The sequence below is a fragment of the Uranotaenia lowii genome, chromosome 2 (genome assembly GCF_029784155.1).
Source record: "Uranotaenia lowii strain MFRU-FL chromosome 2, ASM2978415v1, whole genome shotgun sequence".
Lineage (NCBI taxonomy): Eukaryota > Metazoa > Arthropoda > Insecta > Diptera > Culicidae > Uranotaenia > Uranotaenia lowii.
In genome coordinates this window covers 150820347-150842360 of record NC_073692.1, presented here as the reverse complement: position 1 = coordinate 150842360, position 22014 = coordinate 150820347, and the positions used below count along the sequence as shown (strand labels likewise).

At 39.9% G+C, this 22014-nt stretch overlaps 1 protein-coding gene across 1 annotated transcript in view; it reads left to right on the top strand.

The window, feature by feature from the left end:
- The window catches only part of LOC129746328 (T-box protein H15-like), a 222838-nt gene that overhangs the window by 164208 nt on the left and 36616 nt on the right, over positions 1–22014 (top strand). The window lies entirely within an intron of this gene.

The window sequence follows — 22014 nt, the reverse complement described above, 5'->3', positions numbered from 1 at the left end:
TAACTAACGAGTGCCCAAACAGTCTTCTTTGATAATAATGTTTTGGACAGCCAGTTTCTATTTATGAATCTGATTTATGCCTTAAAAACTTTTAAATTTGACGAAGAATTACGACTACTGGCAACTCTTAAGGGGTTAAAATTGAAATTCCCGAACGATTTGAATAAAGATGTGCATCAATTTTGTTTTTTGGGCTTCATCTACTGCACACTATGAATCTCTCTTTTCAAAATCATGGATTTTTTGGATGATGATCTCTATTTCTTGGAACTAGTTCATCAAATTTACTTCAAACATTTTTATTCGATCAAAGTTAGGACATGTTTACAAATTCAATATTGCCGACAGTTCTTCACAGTTTTCTCATTATGACACAACTCCAAATCCAACCAAAACAGGATGTCAGCTTTTTTAATCATATGGTTGTGCTTTTGACGTAGAATTACGTCTTACGGCAACACTATAGGGGGGGCAAATTGAAATTTGCGAACAGATCTCGCGTCACGAAAACTTTCCATCTCACAGACATCCTATCTAAAGGATTATGACGTCATCACCAACGCCTGCTTTGATGGGTTTTGTTTTTCCCTACCTACGAAAGGTATAAAACAAAGGGCCCGTCGGTCGACTCGGTTTCTTTCTCTGTTTGCCGTCAAGCTGAACAGACCGTTGCTGCGCTTCGATCTGAGTGTGGACCCCACCAGTGGTAATCCGACTCAGATATCGATTTGCAGTAGTTCAGTGGCAACCGTGGACCAGTGAGCAACGATGACGGTGAGCAGCGATGACGGCCACCACACCAGCGTAGACAGCCAGCGGCGGAGGCGTTCAGTGGCGGAGGACTCCAGTGGCAGTGGCAGGGATCCTACAGGTCATCGCAAGTGGCGTTGCATGGTCGAATTATGTCACATGGTCAATTTATGTTGCATGGGCGATTATGTTGCATAGTTGGATTTTGTTACATGGTCGGATTATGTTGCATGGTCGGATTATGTCACATGGTCGATGGTTGGATTTCGTCACATGGTCGGATTATGTTGCATGGTCGGATTATGTCACATGGTCGATTATGTCACATAGTCCGATTATGTTGCATGGCTAGATTTCGTCACATGGTCGATTTATATTGCATGGTCGGATTGTGTCATGGTCCGATTATGTTGCGTGATCGATTTATGTCACATGGTCGATAATGTTGCATGGTCGGATTATGTCACATGGTCCGATTATGTTGCATGGTCGGATTATGTCACATGGTCTGATTATGTTGCATGATCGATTATGCTGCATGGTTGGATTATGTTGCATGGTCGGATTATGTCACATTGTCCATTTATGTTGCTAGGCGATTCTGTCACATGGTCCGATTACGTTGCATGATCGATTTATGTCACATGGTCGATAATGTTGCATGGTCAAATTATGTCACAGGGTCCATTTAAGTTGCATGGGCGATTATGTCACATAGCCCGATTATGTTGCATGATCGGATTATGTCTCATGGTCGGATTATGTCACATGGTCCGATTATGTTGCATGATCGATTTATGTCACATGGTCGATAATGTTGTATGAGCGATTATGTCACATGGTCCGATTATGTCGCATGGTTTAATTTTGTCACATGGTCCGATTATGTTGCATGGTCGATTATGTCACATGGTACAATCATGTTGCATGGTTATAATTCGTCACATGGTCGGATTATGTAGCATGGTCGGATTATGTTACATGGTCAAATTATGTCACATGGTCCGATTATGTTGCATGGTCGGATTATGTCACATGGTCAATTTATGTTGCATGGGAGATTATGTTGCATAGATAGATTTTGTTACATGGTCGGGTTATGTTGCATGGTCGGATTATGTTGCATGATTGATTTATGGGGATTTTTTTTTATTATCTGACAATTTGCGCCGGGGGTCTTCAGATTTTCCCCAAAATTGAAAATTTGGTTCATTTTTGCGACTCAAAAACACATGTATTTTTTCAGATTTCTAACATTTTTATTTTTTGAGTTAGCTTCGGTTAGATTTTTTTGTAAATAAAAAATAACCATTTTTCAAAGCTACATAGCTCTGTTGTTTCTCAACGGAAATTATAAAATAGCACATCAAAATGCATTGAAATTTTATCAGCTTTCCAAATAGAATAGTTGAAAAAAATTAAATAATGACCTTCAACATGAAAAGTTGTAAATAAACTTTAAATGGCGTCTAAAAGTACCGTCTGCACCACCGAATATTTTGCAAAAAATACCATTGTATAGCTCAATTCATGATGCAACTTTCATCTGAAGACACCAAAGTGGGCCATTAACACCTTGAAGAGTTATGAAAGAAATAATGACAATAAATCTCTTTTTTAGCATCGAAAACAAACAATGGTCGAACAATTGCACTCACATATGGAGATATCAAGCACTTCTAACAACATGGAAACAAAAGAACTTACCAAAGCAGGTAAAAAACACTTCTTTTTCGTGCTTTGTAGAGTGTTTGCAGCAAAACTGACTTAAAATTTTAACCAAAATTCTGAGTATCGTATTGTTTATGTGATATAACTAATAATGGGAATGATGCTTTTACAACCTGGTCATATACTATATAACTTATTAATTTTTCGATTAAAGATCATTGTGAAGCATAATCAATGCCAATAGTAGAAGGTTCAGTTCCTATGTTTGGGATCACAAAAATGTGATTAAAAAAATGGAATATAGACGTGCTTTACGTATTTTTTTATATCGGGAGCTAAGCACTGGACACCAAAATCCTTTCCCATTGATCAAAAAAGTATGAGAAAGTGGCACAAATGTTGTAGAAATAATCAAAGAGCTCAGTATGACCAGCCCAGGCTGTAAAATGATGAAAATATGATACTTTACCGTATTCGTTTTCTACATTCGCCCAGTTTTGAGGTTAACCATACTAGAACGAACATAATTCGTCGTCAGTGTTTTGCTGCCTCGATCGCTCACACACGAATCTTCAGTGTTCCACCGTCCATTTTAAATCAAATCTGGGGAATTACGGATGCAAAACTTAGCGCATAAACTTCTAAAAATGGCAGTAAAATGTGCATAACTTGTTGTGACCTGGTGCAAAACTGGGTATAAACGAATACGTTATTAGATTTTTGGATATAACAGGAAGTCAGTTAAGCTGCAACAATCTACCGCCCCTTCTTTCATAACAGTCCCATATACAAAAATAAGCAAGCGAGACAATCAGCTTTTTCTGTTTTGGAATATATTTTTAAATTGTGACCACCACTTTCAGCATAGACGAAAATCGTTTCTAGGTTGTCATAATAAATCGTTAGGCCTGAAATTTTCGAAATTGGGTTATTGGTAAGGTCGAGAGCACCATTTTTATTCATTATGAGACTGTTAATCGACCATATTTGAAACCTTTTTCGAATCTACTAGCATAACAGTCCCATACAAAATATATTTTTCTCACAAAGCTACTTTCTAAGACTTAAATTTGATCATTTTTGAACTTCTAAATGCAATTGTCAGAAAAAGAAACATACTTTTGCAAAAAAATATCATGAATTCCACATTGTAAGTTGAATCTTTCTACGATTTTTGATTGCATCCGATAGTTTTTCGCTCAGGAAGTCATTCCTAAGAAAGTCAGACCTGCCTTCGAAAACTAGTGTGCATCATTCGACATCAAGTGAGTTAAAAAAATGTTTAAACGATTCAAAGCAATAAACCAAAGACTATTTCGCCGAAAGGTATATTTCATATAGGACAGCCACGAATTAATATTTTTTTCGAAATTTCTAGAACAAAACCTCTTTTTTTAGTCTTTTATGTTAAAGCCTTATGTTGACCTAAACTGACGAAAATTCATATGGGACTGTTATGCGAGTAGGGGTAGTCTGAAAAGGACGAAAAAATAGTGTTTTTTACCTGCTTTGATAAGTTCTTTTGTTTTTATGTTGTAAGAAGTGCTTGCTATCTCCATATGTGAGTGCAGTTGTTCGACCATTGTTTGTTTTCGATGTTAAAAAAGAGATTTATTGTCATTGTTTCTTTCATAACTTTTCAAGGTGTTAATGGCCCACTTTGGTGTCTTCAGATGAAAGTTGCATCATGAATCGAGCTATACAATGGTATTTTTTGCAAAATATTCGGTGGTGCAGACGGTACTTTTAGACGCCATTTAAAGTTTATTTACAACTTTTCATGTTGAAGGTCATTATTTAATTTTTTTCAACTATTCTATTTGGAAAGCTGATAAAATTTCAATGCATTTTGATGTGCTATTTTATAATTTCCGTTGAGAAACAACAGAGTTATGTAGCTTTGAAAAATGGTTATTTTTTATTTACAAAAAAATCTAACCGAAGCTAACTCAAAAAATAAAAATGTTAGAAATCTGAAAAAATACATGTGTTTTTAAGTCGCAAAAATGAACCAAATTTTCAATTTTGGGGAAAATCTGAAGACCCCCGGCGCAAACCCGTCAGATAATAAAAAAAAATCACCTTATGTCACGTGGTTGATAATGTTGCATGGTCAGATTTTGTCACAGGGTCTATTTATGTTGCATGGGCAATTATGTCACATGGTCCGATTATGTTGCATGATCGGATTATGTCTCATGGTCGGATTATGTTGTATGATCGGATTATGTCACATGGTCCGATTATGTTGCATGATTCGATTATGTTGCATGATCGATTTATGTCACATGATCGATAATGTTGCATGGTCGGATTTTGGCACAGGGTCCATTTATGTTGCATGATCGATTATGTCACATAGTTCGATGATGTTGCATGATCGGATTATGTCTCATGGTCGGATTATGTTGCATGATCGGATTATGTCACATGGTCCGATTATTTTGCATGATCGATTTATGTCACATGGTCGATAATGTTGCATGGGCGATTATGTCACATGGTCTGATTCTGTTGCATAGTTTAATTTTGTCACATGGTCGGATTATGTTGCATGGTCGGATTATGTCACATGGTCTGATTATGTTGCATGGTCGGATTATGTCACATGGTCGATTATGTCACATGGTCCCATTATGTTAAATGGTTGGATTTCGTCACATGGTCGGATTATGTTGCATGGTCGGATTATGTCACATGGTCTATTTCTGTTGCATGGGCAATTATGTCACATGGTCTGATTATGTTGCATGATCCGATTATGTTGCATGGTTAGATTTTGTCACATGGTCAGATTATGTTGCATGGTCGGATTATATCAAATGGTCCGATTTTGTCGCATGGTCAGATTATGTTGCATGATCAGATTCTGTCACATGGTCCGATTATGTTGCATGGTCCGATTATGTTGCATGGTCGGATTATGTTGCATGATTCGATTATGTCACATGGTCTATTTTGTTGCATGATCGAATTATGTCACATGGTCGATTATGTTAATGGTCGGATTATTTCACATGGTCGATAATGTTGCATGGTTGGATTATGTCACATGGTCCGATTTTGTTACATAATCGGATTATGTCACATGGTCTGATTATCTTGCATGCTCCGATTATGTCACATGGTCCGATTATGTCACATGGTCGGATTATGTCACATATTTGTTGCATGGTCGATTATGTCACAGGATCGGATTATGTTGCATGATTCGATTATGTTGAATGGTTGGATTTTGTCACATGGTCGGATTATGTTGCATGATCGAGTTCTGTAGCATGGTCGGATTTTGTCACATGATCATAATATGTTGCATGGTCGAAAATGTTGCATGATCAGATAATGTCACATCTTCGATTTAACTGCATGATCGGATATTGTCACATGGTTGATTATATTGCATAATCAGATTGTGCCACATGGTCGATTATGTTGCATGGTCGGATTATCTCAGATGGTCGATTTTATTGCATAGTTGAATTAGGTCACCTGGTCGAATTATGTTACATGATCTGATTATGTTGCATGATCCGATTATGTCACATGTACTGCATGCTCAGATTATTTCTGGCAATAGGTTTATGTCACATGGTTAAATTCTGTTAAATGATTGAAATTTGTCACGTCATATTGCCATTTTGACACTCATATGTTGGTCATTTCAAAAATGCACTATAAGTTCTGTTATTCTATACATTGACAAAAAACAATTGCGTAATTCTACGTTTAGCGGTCGTAGCCAAATTACTACCTCCCCCACTTTTTTTTATGGAAGAAATGTTGTTAAACGTTCGCGTTTAGAGGTCTTCATTGTAGATATGTTTGGCGCCAAAACAGCAAGCGAGGTATTCTACTCTGCATTCAAAATTTCAAATTAAAATACCTAATAGAGTAAGGTTAATCAAGAGTAATAATCTAGACTAAAAACTAATGCCAAAACCTCAAAAATCCATCCCAAGTCCAAAAATTCTGCTACACTTTTACAAAAATTTTTCACTTGTTCATAGAAACTCAGACCTGGATAAAAAAATTTGAATTTAATTAAACCTATTTCGATGGTTCTGATTCTATAATTCTCATAACCAAAATTTTATTCCTATTTTCGTATTTCGAATTCTGTATCCAGTTCAGGATTTCTGATTTACAGTTCAAACAATCATAAGAAATTCGAAATGAAAAGCTGCTTTGAAATCCTGGTTCAAATTTGGTTTTGCATTTCATATCATACTTTTCGAGATCATATGCATTTTCAATGTTTTGATAATAGTTTTCCTACTATGAAAAAAGAGAAATTCGAAGTTCTAAAACTCAATTCTTACGCAAAATTCAAAAAATTTAAAGCTTCAAAATGGTAATCAAGTTGAATTCAAGTTCAGAATGCAGATGTAAAATTCATAAAAAGGTTTAATTTGTAAATCAATTTAACAATTAACATAAATTGTTGAGGAATTCAAGGGACCAGAAGCTTAACACATTGCATTGTTGACCAAATACGAGATATCTCGTTTTTTCGTTTGCCAACAGTGTGCTACACTTCGAAGTATAACTCAAATGGACTGAATTTGAGTGCTAAACTTTATTGGACAATATTGAACACAACATGCCGTAACTTAAAAATGATAAATTTGAAAAATTTAGAGCAGGGGTTCTTGAGATGTTTTATGCCAAATTTCGGTGTTTCTCGTAATAGATTTTTTTTTTGCGGTCCACATTGAAGTCCACATTAAGATTGCTTGTCAATTCAATTCTCAAATATCAATTTTAAAAAAAGATTAGTTTGTAAACACAATTCAATTTAAAATCACAAATAAAATGTAGATTTTAAGCTCATTGTTTTATCTAAAAATCCCAAATTTCTGCCCAAAAAATCATCCACAGGTTTTTCATTATGGAATTGATTCTTTATGAACAATATTTGCTGTTAAAGAAACATCTTCACCTAAAAAATCTGCACAAAATTAGATATTTTCAGTGTGTTGTTTAACATTATTTACACATTTTTAACACACAAAAATTCGGCATTTCATGTTTCAGAAATCAATAGACACAATTCTGCTAATTAATTAAAGATATTTGAGTAACGGGAAGTGTTGTGTTAAATTTTGTAGAATGAAGTTACATTCTTTGATTCATAACGTTTGAATTATGCTTTTTAATGGAGCATAGTAGCGGCAAGACCAACGAGATATCTCGTATTTAGTCCGCAATGTGTTAATATTGCAGGTTTTTCAAAGCCAAACTTCATACTTAAATCATTAATTTGGGTGTTAGTTTGCATCAAGAAAATTCTATCCCTAAATCCGATAATTTTTATCTCTTACTTTTTTTTTGAAAATTTTATTTATTTTAATCAAAGGTTAAAATCTAAGAATTTGCAAAATAGTTGGGAAGATTGGACTTGTTTGGTTTGAGTATAAAATAAGTTTTTTTTCTAAGAAAAGCAAGACTCTCTTATAGAAAAGCATATTTTGTGCCCAAATCAAATGAGTATGATCTACCAGACACTAGAATAAATTCAAAATTTTAACCATCCATGAAAGCGAATTTTGTTCACCTTTAAGGTTTAGGACCACTTTTATAAAGTTACGATTTATTAAGAAAACTTTTAATGTGAAAGTACTTAAAAACCAATCATATATCTAGTTACAAACATATTTTAAATCATACGTAAAAATCAGTCATCAATTGGCGTTTATCAGAAATAACTCATTTTGTTGAAGTTATTTTGAAAAACTTTTAATTTATTTTATTCTAATAGATTGTGAGCTTATATTTAAACAATTAAAGTGCTTGGTTTTTCAGACCACAGCTGGTTATTTGAAAAGTGCATGAAAAATAAGTTCCAATGATTTTATAACAACATTTTCAAGCGGATCATGGAATTATGATAAAAAATAGATTTTTTTTTTAATTACATTTATTTTCAACGGATAGTGATGAACTTATAATGAATAGAGTGATAGAGTGACCATTTTTAGTATAAAATCATAGAATTGAAACAAATGTAAGGTTTATCGATTTTTGCTTTACGCTCTTCGTTACACTGAGCACAACTATTTTGAAACTTTAAATATAATTTGAAATTAATATTATTAGAAGTCAAATTCGACGCCTCAATCAACACAAAAATTTGAAATCTGCACATTTGATCTATTTGATGTTGAATTTTTCACCAGAATGAACCATTGCCCAGTTTTTTTTTACTAGAAGTACCATTTCCCAGGAAATTTTATATATTTAATCCAAACCGGAATGTTAAAAAAATGGTTTGGTTTCCAAAAAAATTGGATTTTTTGAATTTTATACATTTGCAGCAAAGCTGGAAAACTTTTAATCAAGGGTTTCATTTCTAAAATCATAGTAAAAAATCATATAATAGTTACAATACGCTCCGACTTAAGGGAGAGGGGGCCCCCATACAACTTTTGTTTTTATTCCCACGAACCAAAAGTCAAGGCACCCGTTTTGTCAAGCAATTTTCGTTTCCTTTGGTGGGTATATTTTCACCATCACCATGGGCCGGGTATTAAAAGCAACCATCCAGAGTTCACGTGTACTGGATAGCAAATTTTAAAGGGGAAATTTTGACGGATGTTTTTTTCCTTCTACTGTGCAAAGCACGTGGTACTGGTACGAGATATTTGGATGCAATAATGAGCCTACATGTTGAATTGAAAAATTCTACAAACCTGTTAGGAACATATTGACTAAAGTTTTAGTGGCTTTCAAAGTGATCTTTACCGCTGCTGGAGGGCTTTGAGGGTCTACAAAAACAAACAGTGAACTGAACAGTGAACAATGAATTGACTTCTGCGGGATAACTTTTTGGACTTATTGCTGAAAAACTGATGAACCGATTTCCATTAATTCGGGCTTTTAAAAGCCACACATTTTCATATTTTTGGAAATCCTCATAGAGAAAGAAAAAATAATTAGATTCCGAGTCAAAAGGCAAAGAATGCGTTTCAGAGCTTCAATAGCCTTTGAGGAATTTAAACGAGGGATTAGGAAATTGAGAAGATTATTAAATCTGACAATTTAATTTCATTGACCAATTTCTAACTTTTGAGTTATGATTGATGACCAATATAGTCGATTCAACCGTCCAATTTTGAGAAAGTTTATTGTAAAACTGTTAATTACTGCAAATTCAAACAAATGATATCTTAGAATCCAACATTGGTTACTCTTCAAAATAATTAATGGGATATTTGTGCCCAAGAATAGACAAATTGAATTGGTGACTTCGGTTCAGAGATGACCTTAAGTTAAAAAAGCGAAAAATACACACATAAAATTGAAAACATGCAAAGTAAGTTTTCATCATGGTTAAACTAAGTTCGGAAAGTCTTTTAGGAATTTCTGAGAAGGTAAATAAAATTTAATAGAGGATAGGAAAGATAAAAAAACAGTTTCATCTTTTGAAGAAAAAATATAGGGCCGAATCTATTCAAGCTTCCTACAAAATGATGGATGTAAAAAATGATTTTCGTGAAAGCATGAAATAGCATTCAAGGGAAATTATTTAAAATTTCTTTTAATCGAAACCTCATTATAAAAGTTTTTTCAATAATTTGAAAACGATAAACAGAGTGAATAATCTGGAAGAAAACTTTAAAAAGACAAACATAACTTTCTGTCTGTCTGTCTATCTGTCTGTTCCCTATAGACTCGAAAACTACTTAACCGATTTGCGTGAAACTTTGCAGATGGAGGTATTTTATTCTGGGGAAGGTTCCTATAATATTTTCGGACCCCTCCCTCTTCCTGGAAGGGGTAGGGGGTTTCTCAAATAAAATTATCTATATATATAAAAATGAATTTCTGTCTGTCTGTCTGTCTGTCTGTCTGTCTGTCTGTTCCCTATAGACTCGGAAACTACTGAACCGATTTGCGTGAAACTTGGCAGGTGGGGGTATTGGAGGCAGGGGAAGGTTCCTATTGTGGTTTGAGACCCCTCCCTCTCTCATGAAGGGGGGGAGGGGCCTCCGAAACATAAGACAATTTTTTGCATAACTCGAGAACCCATCAAGCAAATGGTAGCATATTTGGCATGGGGTGGTATTTGGTAACGAGGAATATTTATATGAGTATTTGGTACCCCTCCCTCCTTTCAGTGGTGTGATAGGAAGGGGGGGGGCTACCTTACAATTTTTCATATAACTCGAGAGCTAATCAAGATATTGGATACAAATTTGGCATGGGAAGGTATTTGGATACAAAAAATATTTCAATGATTATTTGAGACCCCTCCCTCTTTTCAGTTGAAAGGGGGAGGGGCCTCTTTAATATTTTTTTTTATATAGTTCAAAAACTAATAAAGCAAATGGAACCAAATTTGGCATGGGAGGATATTTGGATACGAAAAATATTTTTATGATTATTTGAGTTATTAAGCAAATGGAACCAAACTTGGCATGGGCGGGTATTTGGGAACGTTACATGTTCTAATGATTGTTTGAGACCCCTTCCTTCTTATAGCGGGGAGGAAGGAATGAGGGAGGGGAGTTTCATACAATTTTTACTGCATAACTCAAGAACTACAACAGCAAATGGAACCAAATTTGGCATGGAACGATATTTGGGTACGAGAAATGCTTCTATGAATATTTGGTATCCCTCACTCTTTCGAAGAGGTGGATGAAAAGGGGGAGGCGAGGTCTCCCTTACAATTTTCAGTATAACTGGAGAGCTGATCAAGCAAATTGAACCATATTTGACATGTGAGTGTATTTGGATACGGAAAATGTTTCTATTATAAATTGAAGCCGTACCTTTTAAGCAGTAAGATATAAAGGAAGAAGGGGGGGCTTCCATTTTTTTTTGCATAACTCGAGAATTAATCGAGCAAATGAAACCAAATTTCATCATAATCATCAAAAAGTATTTGAGTACGAAAAATACTTTTATGAATATTAAGTTATCACCCCTCTATTGAACGAAGAGAACGGAAAGGGGGATGGTACTCCCTTTCAAGTTTATACATAACTCAAAAATTTACTACTTAAATAAAACCAAATTTGGCATGGCATGAAATATAGGAAGGGAAGAGGGAAGCTTACATTTAACTTTTATTTTACCAAATCCGAGAAATGGACAATACTTAACATGAAAAATCATTTTGGTATGACTCTATGATTATTTGACACATCATCCTCCTTTCAGTGAGAAGGTACATGGGAGGAGGGAGGTGAGCCAATACAATTTTGTTAGCATATGTTCTCAATTCATGCTTACGAAGCCAACAAATGGAAACAAATATGGCATAGAAAGGTACTTGGTTACGAGATATGTTTCTACGATTGTTATAGACTCTTATGCTTTACAGTGTAGAGAGGGAAAGAAATAAAGGGGCTCCATACAATTTTTGTTGTAAAGCTTAAATTCTTATCAACCAATGGAACTATATTCGATATAAGAGGATTTTTGGGAACGAAAAACATGTTTATTAAAGATTAGAATCTCCATTCAGCAGGGGGTGAAGGGAAGGACAGGGGGGGGGCTCTCTAATCAGTTTTTTATCATAAATTCAGAACATATCAAGCAAAAACAACCATACATTATAAGTTAGATTATTTGCGAACGATTAATTTGGGACCCTTATTTTTAGGGCGAAACTTAAGAAAACAGATGAAAATTATCAGATCTTTAAAACAAATTCATAAATCAAGATTCAGAATATAAGTTATGATTTGTGTTGCAATTTGAAACTCCAGCTGAAGCTCTCATTTTATAGTGGTTGCTTATTAATTTCGTCATAATTTGATTTAAAATAATACCAAAAACAATAAAAATTTGAATGATTTCTGGAAATATCATTTGATTCTGAAAGGTGTAGCAAAGCACACCGTGTCAGCTAGTGTAATATATAAGTCTTCATAACTCGAGAACTGATCATGCAAATGGAACCAAATTTGGCATGAAAGTGTATTTTGGTACGAGAAATGTTTATATAGTGGTTTGGTCACTCTCTTTTTCACCAGATGAGAGATAGGAAGGGTGAAGGGGAGCACTCTTACAATTTTTTTCAATAAATCGAGAACAAAACAAGTAAATGGAATCAAATTTGGCATGTTAGAATATTTGAATACGAGAAATGTTTCTATGGTTATTTGAAACACCTCCCTTCTTCCAGGGGGTCTTATCGAGCAAACAGAACCAAATTTGGAATGGAAGGGTAATTGAATACGAGAAATGATTATATGATAAATAGAGTCCCCTCCTTTTTTCAGCGGGGATATATAAATGGGGAAAGGGGGCTGCCATACATATTTTGCATAACTTGAGTGTTAAGCAAGCAAATAAAATCAAATGTGGCATTAAAGGGTACTTAAGTACAAGAAATATATCTATGTATATTTAGTTCACTACTCACTACTCCGTCCAATGGAGAAATAGAAAATGAGATTGGTGAAATGGCGTAAATTTCAATTCTTACTCAATTAACCAACTAACCAAGCAAATGGAACCTAATTTGGCATGGGATGGTATTTCAATACAAGAAATATTTTATAATTATTTGAAACCATTCTGTGCTTGCAGGGAGCATAGAATCGACGATATAGAAAGGAGAGACGAAGGCTTTCATGCTTGTTTTTTTTTGCATAACCCGAGAATTTATCAACAAATAGAAAAAAATGACATGAGAAATTATTTTTATATGGTTCTATAATTATTTTAGACGACGCCTTTCTTCAAAAATTTTGTTAGAAAAAGTTCTCAATTTATGTTGACAAATCCAGCAAATGGAATCAAGTACGGCATGGAAAAGATATTTGAGTATGAAATATGTTTCTACGATTGTTATAGATCCTCACGCCTTACAATGTGAAGAGAGTAGGAAAACAAGGGGTTTCGTATGTGATTAAATTTTGGGGTTTAATGGGATTAATGGGTATGATTATTAAAGACCCCGACTTCATTCCGGCATTTGAGAATTGGATGGACAGAGAGGGGCCCTTATCAGCTTTTTGGAATAAATCGAAAACATATGAAGCAATGGAACCAAATTTTATAAGATGAAGTTGTTTGCGAATGGATAATTTTAAACTCTCCCTTTTCAGGGCATAGCTCTTATCAAACAAATGGAGCCAAATGTTGCATGTGACATTTTCCAGATACTCAAGTATTTCCGTAGTATATGTACTTCGTGAACGCTTCCTGCATTGGAAGGAGGAGAAGGTGGGGAATTTATATTAATTAATTGATTTCATTAATTAATTAATTGTAGAACTTATGAAGCAGTTTAAATCAGATTCGAAATTCAAAATACTGGAAACAAATTAAGATATCAAGTTTCAGAAAATTTGTCAACAATATAAGTAATATGTAATTATAATTTTATAAAGGTGTAGTAAAGCACACCGGGTCAGCTAGTTTTAAATAAAACAGTCCATTTCTCTACAGAAACCACTTGTTTCAACTTGTCGATTTGTTCTAAAAAAACAAACATGTTTCAGTTTTCGTTGTGCCTCAACATATCTTTAAAATGACCCTTAAGAGGTGGCGCTCCAGGCGGTCGATCCGAGATGTGCCCGTGCCGTTCCAGAAACGATAACACGTTGTACAGATGATTATCAACAAAACCACAACCATCTTGTCGTTTGATTCCTCTTTCGGGACCCCAGCGGCATTTCCTCAACTGCCTTCCCCATCATACGTGTACATAATTGTCAAAGGGTTTCGGTTCCAAATTATGTGCGTGCCTTCCGATATCAGATGTCACCTGGTGGTGTGATTCTACGTTTTCTGAGGCTGCGGTTTTGTCGTTCGTTGATGACTCTTGTGTTAGGTTTCTTTTCTTCTTTTTTTAAGTTGATTTTTCTGTTTCCTAGCGCTGCTGGCTGGCGTCGCGCGTCGTCCCAAACCAACGGGCAATATTTTCCAATGTTTTACCGAACGATAATTTAATTGAGTGGATATCCGATCGGTTTCTCTTTCGAGTCCAAAGATAACAAGATTAAAAATCAGCAGTTATGGTTCGGTTAGTTTGGAGCCGAAGAAAAAAAAAGGAGAAAGACTAGTCCGTTACATGAGTAGCACAATTAAAGCCCACGTCGATAATGATCTGAAAAGTTTATGATCTGGCGCTGCTTTTCCGTTAAAGTGCAAATCCCCACAAGTGTTGGTGTGGGTGTTCATTGGCAATTTTGCCTCGATTCAAGAGCTTTTTGATGGCCATCAGTCTCGGGACGTAATTAATCTTTGCATCGCCGGTCGAACCATCATCACCCAACGCCATGGAACAGTTGCCGCTAGAGACTTCACGAATTTCCTTTCCTGTCCCTCAAAGACCCTGCCTATCTGAGTGCGGTATCCGAATTCCCGGTTCCCAATCAATTGGCGACCCTGTCATTCGTTGCGGAATGAGGTGTTTACGGGGCAGCCCTCTTTGGGTCGTAACTCTTCCGAATCGATGCGATGTGCGGCCACCTGTCGGTCGTTGATGCAACTGACGATGATGGTGACAGGTGGGTTCATGTTACACGCATTGGCAGAATATTGATGTGTTTATCGGTTCGTAGATTGTGCGACGCTTTATTTTTTTTTATCGATTACATGATTATAATTCCTGTTTGTCTTTTTGTGTAGGTGTAGCTCGAATCCATACTTATAGCTTAAATCTATTTATTTTTCAAAATGACATTTTTAATATTCCAATTTACACAGACATCCACGTAGATTTACATGCAACTACACTGGCAGAATGAAACGAACAGGAATAAAAACAAAGCTGACGAACTGACACTGGTGTGCCTTGACAAGTAATTTTCATTGAAAAGGCTAAGATGCTGTACTTTTTTTCAAAAAATTTTCAGCAACGGTGTAAACATTTTTTTCTTTTTTGATAGAAGTTTAATCCATTAGGGTCATTCTTCCTCGAACGTTGTAAACATGTAAAATCACTTGTATATAACAATCTCAGAGAAGTTTTACATTTTATAAGTTCAACTTTTGTAGGTGACAATGTCAAATTTTCAAAATATTAGTTAGAGGCGATGAAAGCGTTGCTGGATGAAGGTTATCTCTTTTCTTGAGTGCAAGCGAGATGCAGCTAGCATTAAACCAAATTTTTGACAAACCTTATGGGGGTTTTAAGGAGAAAAAATATAGTGTCAATTTCTGACTATTAATGTGCTCCCGGGAATCGAGCAATCTGAGCATCTTTTTTGAAGGAATTCCCGCTCCCCTTATGTTCGAGACCACTGCAAGAGACCAATGACATCTCCTCTAACCACTCGAGATCTTGGCTCCGCATGGTTTGGCTCGAGGCCCTCTCCTCTTTGCCCGTCCGTGTGCCGAGTCGAGAGCAGCTTATCATGGACACGTGCCTGTCACAGCACACGTCCGGGGCTTTATGAAAAACTACTCGGATGATTCCGAAGAATTCATCCTACACCGACTCAGGTGACTCACCCACCGACGACGTGAAGTAACCCTACCCGAGAGTATTTAGCGGCGTGAATACTCTTCCCCCTACGAGTTCGACTACGAAGAAAGTCAAGTCTTATCTCCGCAGCTTCCCTCGTAGAAAGCGTGTTCTACTCAGATACTCCGCGGCGGTGGAGGTATCCTACACAACGTTCGCGACGTACCTAACAGCTCGGCATATGCAAAAGGTAGAGTCTTATCTTTGTATGCTTTAATGGTAGGATCGGACGCACACTACTCGAATGCCCCCCGCCAAAAGGGCATTCTACTCCGACCGTGATCCGGTCTTCCTCCTCCCTTTTGGCTGGCAACTCTAGGCTTTCTGCCCGCCGTGTGCCGAATCGAGAGCAGCTTATCCTAGACTCGTAACTGTCACAGCACACGTACGGGTCTTTAACGCTTGCGACTCAGATGAATCACGACGGTGATGTCATCCTATTCAACTCGAGTGGCTCATCCGACGGCGACGTGAGACCACCCGAGAGTACTCCGCGACGTGAATACTCTTCCGCCTACGAGTTCGACTGCGGAGAAGGTCATGTCTTATCCCCACAGCCTCCATCGCAGAGGGCGTGTTCGACTCGGTCACTCCGCGATGGTAACGTTGGAGGTATCCTACATACAAACGCGCGACATACCTAACAGCTCGGCATACGCAGAAGGTATAGTCTTATCTTTGTATGCTTTATTGCCAGGATCGAACGTACACTACTCAGGTGCTCCCTGACAAAAGTGTCATCCTACACCAGTCACGGACTGGTGCTGATTCCAACTCCTCTGCAGGGCAGTCATGATCAGGGTGAACCAATCGCTGACCATGCGCCAAGTTTTGGCATCCTTACAAATCCTCCGCACGATGTTGTCAGCTGTCGTGTCTGGTCCGCAGGTGGTATGCATGTTAGCACGTACCCCTTCGAACCTCGGACAGTTGAACACTGCGTGCTTTGGTGTCTCTATTGTGTCACCGCAGGTTGGACAGGATGGCGAGGCCACGTGTCCAAACCGATGGTGGTACTGCATGAAACATCCGTGACCAGTCAAGAACTGTGTCATGCAGAAATCCACCTCTCCGTGTCTCTGGTCTATCCAGGATCCGATGTTAGGGATCAAGCGATGTTCCTGTCCCACTGGTGCTGGTTTCCATCGAGGCCTCTCTGGCATGTTTCCGCACGTCGGACCTGTGCCTGTGCTCGTAGCAGAAGATATCTTCCTCTAGCAAGACCGAGATGGGCATTACCCCCGCCACAACATCAACAGCTACCGAGGACACTGTTCGGTATGCGCTGATTACTCACAGATTCATTAGCCGTTGTACACTGCAGAGCTTTTGCAGGTTACACTGCCTGCTCAAGGTTGCCTTCCAGGCTGCCGCTCCGTACCGTAAAGAGGACGAAGTCACACTCTCCAGGACCCTCCTTCTGCTGCAGCGGATTGCCGAGTTATTCGACATGGCCCTTGAGAGGGCTCTTTTACAGGCGTAGTCGACGGGTGCCGGTCGTCGATCATCACCCCAGGTATTTGATCGCACGCTTGGATTCGATTTCGCACGGTCCAGCTGCAATCGCTACTTTGGCGAGTAGCTGGACCTTTCCGGTTGATGGGCCCGATGCCAGGAGAACCACGTCATCGGCGAATCCAATAAGTGTCACTCCCGTGGGGAGGCACAGTCTCAGCAGTTCGTCGTAGACAATGTTCCACAATACCGGGCCAAGTATCGATCTTTGTGGAACCCCTGCCGAGACTCTCACTATTTCCAGTCCCTCGCTGGTCATATACTGTAGTTGGCAGTCACGGAAGTAACACTCCACCATCCTACAGATATAAATACGCCGGAAACCTCATATTGATGAGCGACGACGCAATCGCTGCCCAACTGACGCTGTTGAAGGCTTTTTTTATATCAAGTGTGACCACTGCGCAAAACCGGTCTCCTTTCCTTTTCTTTATTCTGGCTTCATTTGCCCTTTCAAAGACCCTTCGAATGGCATCCACCGTACTGCGGCCTTTCCGAAAACCGAACTGTTTTTCGAATAGTCCGTTCGCACTTTCGGTGTAGATCTGGATCCTGCTCTGTAACATCTTTCCAGCTGTGTCCAAGAGACATATCGGGCAATATGCTGATGGTTCACCTGGTGGCTTGCCCGGTTTTGGCAGGAGCACCAATCGCTGCCGCTTCCACACGTCTGGGAAAACCCTATCATCCACGTACTGTTGCAGTGATAACCGGAACATTTCGGGATGTTCAATGAGCGCGGCCTTCACTGCTACATTAGGGATGCCATCCGGACCCGGGTCTTTGTTCAACTGGAGAGCGAAATCTGCGCCTCCTCAATCGTATCCCAGTCGTATGGGACCCTCGGCCATGGAACCTCCTCGTGCTGTGAGAACAGCTCATTGACGATCTCACGCCGTTTCTTCGGACAGGATTCCTGTGGCGCACCTCCGTTGCCTGAATCGTGCCTTTTTGCTCGCCTTAATTGCCCTGCAGAGGGCAGACCTCGCAATTGCGTAGGGTACTCTCCGCTCCGCTCTCGCTGACGGGGACCTCGCTCTCTGCATATGTCGCCTAGCCCGAAGGCAGCTAGTACGCAGGTCTGCGATTTCCGCCGTCCACCAGTAGACGGTTTGCTGAGTGTCCTTCCGTTTGGCCCTCCTTGATATCGCAGCGTCGCATACGTGTGCGAGTACCCTCGACAGGTTTTCCAAGTTCCGCTCCCAATTTAGCACTTCGACAAAAACGTTCCGGTCGAACTGTGTTGTCTTCCAGAGGCGTGCTCCTGTTGTCATACCTCTTCTACCTGCCCGCGTACTTGTGCCGTCTCGATACCGGATCGCAAAGTGATCGCAATCGCTGAACACGTCGCTTACCATCCAGTCGCTCATCCAGCCCGGACTGCTGAAGGTGATTTCGACAATGGGCTAGCTCTCATTCCTGTGGTAGGTCCTTCTATCGCCTACATTCCCCAGGTCTACGTTCAGCCTTGTTAGGGCTTCCAGTAGAAGCTGTCCCCTGGGGTTTGTAAGGCGACTACCCCATTCTACGGCCCACGCGTTGAAGTCCCCGCCTATGACAACGAGCTCCTGCCCGTGAGACCTTCGGGGGAGGGGGGAGGGGGGGTTGAGTATCAGCTACCGACTAAGATCAGATCCTGTTGACCTCGGCTATCACGAAGCCTTCCTCTCCAGCAGACACCACCTCTTGTATGGGGTATCTTCCTGTAACCCATATTGCGGCCAGGTTGACTTTATCGGTTACCCAATTACCTGCCATCCGTGTTCCTACGATACGGGTCTACCACTCATGCCACGTCCAGCTTTTCCTCAAATGCCATCTGCCGCAACAGCAGTCCTCCACCGCAGTGGAGACACTTCGCGTCTTTGGTGATGGCCGACTTCACCGCACCGCCAACACAAGCCACTCCTGTTAGTGCCCTTGCAGGTGGAAGATTTGTGCCCATTTTCAACGCACCGGTAGCACCTTTCTGGTTGCTGGGGGATGGCTATTTGGCAGACAGACTAGCCCACATTTAGCCGCCCACACTTGAGTGCAGCGTTTGCTGCCGCAACCGGAAGTTTCACAAAAACCACCTGTGTCCCGGATTTGGGTGGACCTTCCCGCATCCTGACCGAAATCTGGTCCGTTCCGATCTGACACAGATCTTTCAGCGCATCCTGAACCTCAACCTCCGTGGCTATCTCGTTGAGGTTTTTCACCCTGATGGCAACCGTGGTGCTGAGGGCACGAATTTCCGCGGCTTCGCCTACAATCTCCTGCGTAAGCTTTTCACTTGCGAGCCACGTCGGAGCTCGAGGATCCTCTCGCCGGAACGTGTTTGGCGGATTCTCCTGACATCCCCTCCTAGGCTAACCAGCCTATCGCTTGTCCTCATCTGGCGGATCCTTTCCCTCGATCTTCTTTAACGCCTGGATCCTGCAGGACCGTAGGATCCCGGGCACGCTTTTTCAAGGCTCCTGGCCTCGTTTCTTCTGGAGACCCTCTTTTATGTTACCGTTTCCGGCAAACTTCTCCCCTCCATCCGTCTGTACGCAGACGCTGACCTTCTTGATTCGAGTTGTATTCACCCGAAGAGGCGATCCGATGATGTAAGCAGGCTCACCACTGCTCTGTTTGCCTTGACGAACATCGCCATCACATTGACAAACTGCTCCCGCATTTCCTTGTAGATGTTAGACTTCTTCCTAACACAATCCATTAGAACCTGCATCCCAGCCATTGCAACCACTAGCTCCACAGGGGTCTCAGGGTCCTCAAGCTCCGGAGAGTTTAGGAGTTCCTCGACTACCTTTTGAACTTGAGCGAAAGGGTCTCCGTTCTCTCCGTTATCTACAGGCGTCCTCACCGGCTCGGCGAGTTTCCTAACCGGCAAGAGCCTTAGCCCGTCCTTCTCCGCCTCATTCGCTTCCATCCGTGTTTTGTTTTGTTTGTTGTTCGAACTTGCGACTGGCGTTGGGACTGGCGTGACTAAACGACCCGCCGCCTTCCAGGTACATCAGCACGGTTCAGCGTTACACTTTCACCAAATGGATTGTGTTTTCAATAGTTGTTCCATGTTCCTAATCCGAATTCATGGCAAGGGTCTGCATTATGCAGACACGTTTCCACTCTGCAACACGGTTTCCAAAACTATAAATTTTGTAAAAATCGGTTAGGACACAAGAAAGTTAAAGTGGTTTTAAGCAAGGATTGTCAAATTGGCACTCAAGGTCTGATTAGGATTTTTTTTCTGGGCTTTCAGGGTGTTTCCAAATAAAGAATAATGTTACAAACAATGATGCAAAATTAAAGAATGTACGGATTCATTGAGGGTCCCCTAAGAAACTGTTTTATTTGGATGCACCCGTATAAAGTTACAAGCGTAATTCTCCAATAGCGTCTGTTGTGGCCATGAAAAGCCATAGGACTGTAGGACGGAGGGGCCTTGGCGAAACTACCACTGCTTGCCCTTTCCCCTTCTGGGATTGGGCTTTGACAACCCCTAGTGGTTGCCAAACAGAGGAGGCAGGTCCGCAGACTGTCTGCCTGAGGGCCAAGGCCGGGACAATGTGAGCGCTTGGGAAAACTACCACTGATGGTCCGCTCCCCTCGTGGGATTAGACCTCAAGAGACAACCACGCATGGTTGTCCCATCAGTGGAGGCAGGTCCTCATGACGCTGCCTGGCGGCCAAGGCTCGGAGGGATCTCGATCGCCTGGTTGACCGAGATCCAAAACTCTTTATGGATGGGAGGGCTCTGAAAAGAGCCGATTGTGGCAGCTGGACCCGTGAGCAAGGCGTCGGAGCGAAGCAGCGAAGAAGCACAAGACACTCTTTCTTGGTTAGATTCTATTTATTTTCTCTAACTTATCACTACTATTTACACTATTTACATACACTTCCGCCCTTCTTGACGGTTTGATTACAACTGACTTCTAGGCGCATAAAGAATGCGCCCTTAAAAAGGCTGACGAGCAAACACACAACTACGTGCTCGCGCCAGATAGAACCGCCTAGAACTTTCCATCTTGCTTTCAGTGAGAGCAACTGTCTTGCTCTCTCGGTGCGGAGCTCTCGCGTCTATTCTCAGTCCGCTTGCCGGACTGAACAGCGTCATACTGACAATGAAATGCGGATTGGGGTTAAACAAATTTGAATTTTTTGAAAGGCATTGTTGAAACGTTGTTAAGAGCTGTGCATTTGTAAAGTATTCAAGATCTTACAGAAACAGTAAACAGTTAAAACTTTTTTTAATAACTTAAAATAACAAATGAAATCATAATAAAACAACGAGGACATTGAACTTACGTAGTTCATGCAACCTTGAAGAAAAATAATTTGAAAGGATTTGAAATAACTTCCTACAGCCTTCACCCTTTCAGGAAGTGTGAAGTTGTCAAAAATGTATTCACTCCTCTCGCCGGGATGCGGAAGGTCACACTCGAGGGATCAATTTGTTAACCGAATATCCATCCCGAAATGTGCCTCTCCTTCCTGCTTATCCTTTCCTGATATGGAATCCCAATCATCCGGTGATTTGGATATTCGGTTCGAATATCCTTTCGACATGAATGGGCTAACCTTGTAGGTGGGAGCGGAAAATTTGGACCCTTTTTCACCTATCCAACACACCATAAATATTAATATCAGTCGTACATTATACAGAT